Genomic DNA, 4115 nt, shown 5'->3' on the forward strand with positions numbered 1-4115 from the left:
ATATTTGTCTTTTTGTGATTATTTCACTCAGCCTAGTGTCCTCCAGGGTCATCCATTTTGCATAATATTTCATGAGTTCCTTGTTTTTCAATGTTGCATCGTATTCCATTGTGTGAATATACCAGAGTTTCTCTATCCATTTGTTTGTTGATGGGCACTTGGGTTGTTTCCAGCTCTTTTCTATTGCAAACAAAGCCACAATAAACATGGGTGTGTATATATCTGCTTGGGTGGCAGTTATGGTTTCTTTGGGGTATATTCCCAGTAGTGGAATTCCTGGGTCAAATGGTATTTCTATTTGCAACTTTTTGAGAAGGCACCATATAGCCTTCCATAGTGGTTGCACCATTTTACACTCCCACCAACAGTGAATAAGGGTTCCAGTTTCTCCACAACCTCGCCAGCATTTGATGTTTGCTGTTCTGCTAAATTTTGCTATTCTTACAGGGTAAGATGATATCTCAATAGTTGTTTTGACATCATATCACTATTTTAAGTAATACTTTAACAAACATGTGTGTGTTTATATTTGTTCATGTCACATTCCTTACTACTTTAGCATATATACCTAGTAATGTGATTGCTGGATCAAATGCTATTTCCGTTTCCAACTCTTTAAGGGCCAAACAGCTTCCCATAGAGGTGGCATTGTTTTACATTCTTACTAGTTGAATAAGAGATCTCTCCACACCCTTGACAGCATTTGCAATGTTCGGACTTCTTGGGTGGGTGAATTTATGCTTGCTTGCTGACATTTATTTTTATTTGCTGATACTTTTACTGAAGCTCAACATCAAGAAAAAAAGATTTTCACCACTGGGTCACTTGGCAGCAGCATGACAGACAGTGAAGGGATTGAGATTGTTAACAACTTCCATTTGCTTGGCTCTACATTCAACACACATGGTATCAGCAGCCAAGAAATCAAAAGATGAATTGCATTGGAAACGTTTGCTGTCAAAGACCTCTCCAGAGTACTGAAGAGCAATGATGTCTGTAGACTAAGGTGTACTTGGTCTAGGACACGATCTTTATGATTCATCAAAAAGGTGAACCAATGGTTAGGGATGATAGAAGGAGAATTGATGCCTTTGAGCTGTGGTGCTGGAGAAGAGTATTGAATATACCATGGACTGCTAGGAGAACAAACAGATTTGTCCTGGAGAGGATGAGACCAGGGTGCTCCTTGGTTCTGAAGGATTCTGAAGCTCCGTCTGACATATTTGGGCATGTTGCAAAGACAGACCAGTCCTTGGTGAGGGACATTATGCTTGGGAGAGTGGAGGGACAGCACAAGAGAGGAAGACCCTGGATGACTTGGATTGACTCAGTGACTGGGGTCATGGGGTTTGTTAGGTTTGCTCAGGATAGAGCAGGGGGTTTAGAGCATTTATATATAGGGTCGCTATGAGTCATAAGAGACTCAATGGCACGTATCAACAACAACAATCTTTATTGTGATTACTTTAAGAGAGAGAGAGAGAGAGATAATTAAAACCCCATGAAGTGCAATTCTACTCTGAGCATGAGAGGGTGCCATAAATTGGAAAATTACACAGGGGCACCCAGACCTCGAGGCCAACTTGAGCCACAGGAACTTTGACTCATGACTCCATTAACCACACTCCAGGACACTTGGCACAGGAGCTTTCAGATCTGGAGTACCACACCAGCCAGCGGGAGGGTAAAGGGTCTTGGACCCTTGAGCATACCTCCAGTTCCTGGATGATCCTTTGATGATCTGCGGACACATTGCTGTTGCTGTGTACCATGAAGTCAGAACTGACTTGAGTGGGGTTTCAGAGGCAGCAAATTGCACAGGAGGAAACTTCCCATCTTCCTGCAGCAAAGCAGCTGGTGGATCCAAAGCACCTACTTTTGAGTTAGCAGCGCAATTCCTTACCACTAAGCAATCAGGGTAAAACTTTACTCCGAAAAGAAAGCCACTGCTGTGAAGGCTATTCTGGCTCCCAGCATCCCTGCTGGGCAAATAGAACTGCCCTGTAGGTTGTAAATAAACAAGTATAATAAAATAAAAAAAAAAAGAAGAAGAAGAAAAACTACCCCGTAGGGTTTCTAGGCTGTAAATCTTTACTGGAGCCAACTGCCTTGTATTTCTGCAGAAGAGAAGCTAGTGAGTTCTGAACACTGACCGCACTACACCCTCAGAGCTCTTTAAAATTCCACCCAGTTGAGTCCAATCCAGAAACTGACGGATCCCCTTAAATGTGGCAGGGCCCAGACCAGACTCCAAGGGCACAACGTCTCAGGCTTTGCTCTCTGGGTTCTTTCCTGGCTCTACCTTTCAGTGGCCTTGGTGCAGGTCAGCATCTCCTACCTTACAGCCTGGAACGTTAATTCATTCACTAATGAGGTGCAAAGATCAAAATGTACCACAAAGGTAGAATGTGAGAAGCCCCCTCCCCCAGGGTCAGTGCAACCCTGCTGGGACCTCTGAAGCTTCCGTGGCTTTGAATACACAAAAACCAAGTGTGCTTTGTATTAAAAAGAAAGAAAGAAAGAAAAAAGTTAGCCTACACCTGAAACGTCTGGCAGAGCATGCTCATAGGACTTCTGAGAGCAGTCTGGGTTTCTTCCCCATTTGAAACCGCTTTTTATTCCCTGGGATACAGATGGCTTGTGCTGTTCCAGTCCCAAGTGCTGTGTCAGTCAGCTGCTCTGTGAAGCCTCTACTGGGTGGTGGTAGTGGAGGCATCTCAATGAGGACTGACACATACCGGGTTCTTTTGGAACATGCTTTATGTTATGTTATTGTTGTGTACTATTCATAACTAACCATCCAGCGGGTTTTCAGGGGCAGATAAATCACATGGAAGCTGATGTTCCACCTCTCTCCCTCCGAGCAGTTGATGGATTTGAACCTCATACCTTTGCGTTGGCAGTGCAAATTCCTTCCTAAGCTTCCAGAGCTCTCTGTGTTGTGTAATTGGTATTGGTTATTTGGGTAGACACGCAGGCGCGGCTTGCTTAAATCTTAACGAAACCTTGGCTCCATTATAATGTGTCTGTCGACTGGTACAGCGGGAATACATACCTTGACCTATTGTTGAAAAGCTCCCCCCTATTGATTTTAATTTGCATTTCTCTAAAGAGGAAGGCGCAAGACCTTCCTGTTTTGTAACTGCTTAACTTTTCCGGAACTGTTTTGATTGCAGAATTGGTATTTTCATATAATTAAGGTCTGCTGCTTTTTCTTTTCTTTTTTGTTTTTTTTACTAAGATTACCCCTTTGTGACCAAAGTCGCAAGCATGTCCCCTCACCCTCCTCAGTTGACTGGTCAGTTTGCCTTCCCCTTCCCAAGACTGAAAAAGTTTTATTCAGAGACTTTTACTATCCCTTTTAGGCCCTCTGCGGGCTACCACGGAGTCCACGGGATTCCACTCTGATGGGGATGGTCACGTCTCCCAGGTGCCTGGATCTTTTTCCTATTTCTGTTTAAGTGAGCGTTGTGAATTAGTTCCTAGCGGCTCTGTGGCTGAGAATTTAAAAGCTCGGCCCACGCGTGATGGGCAGGGCTCTGCTGGACAGTGGGTGACCCTTCGGGGTCCCCCACGAGCTCTCCATATCCTATTCTCTTGCGCTGTGGTAGCTGCTCACCCACATCCTCCGGTGCCGCCGTTCCCATTCCGGAGAGTTGGTCCTGGAACGCCCAGCCCCTCCAGCTCCTGGACGCCCAGTGCTCTCCTCCCGCACCGACAACGCTCCCACGCCACTCTCTCTCGGTCCTACGTTCTCCACGCGCACCGCGTGACCCCCCTTCCTATCCCGTCCCGTCCACCACTCTACGCGCCGAATCGCCAGTCCTCGTCGGCACTCCTTCCGAGTCCCCCCCTGACCCACTTCCCCGCGCGCTCCACCGCGCGTCGCCACGTCTCCGCGCATTACCCCCTCCCGCCGCGTGCCCTACCACCCCCTCCGCCCAGCACCCCTCTGGCCAAATCCCCCCCGCTGGGCGCCCCCCTCCGAGCCGGCTCCCGGCGGGGCGGGGCCTCGCAGGCGGAAGTGCCCAGGGCGACCGCAGCGGGACCGGCCGGTGCGATGGGAGCCCCGGGCAGAGGCTGCGGCGGCGGTGGCGGTGGCCACAGTGGTGGCG

This window comes from Elephantulus edwardii, unplaced genomic scaffold, assembly GCF_000299155.1.
Source record: "Elephantulus edwardii isolate Elephantulus edwardi_28Jun2011 unplaced genomic scaffold, EleEdw1.0 scaffold00151, whole genome shotgun sequence".
Lineage (NCBI taxonomy): Eukaryota > Metazoa > Chordata > Mammalia > Macroscelidea > Macroscelididae > Elephantulus > Elephantulus edwardii.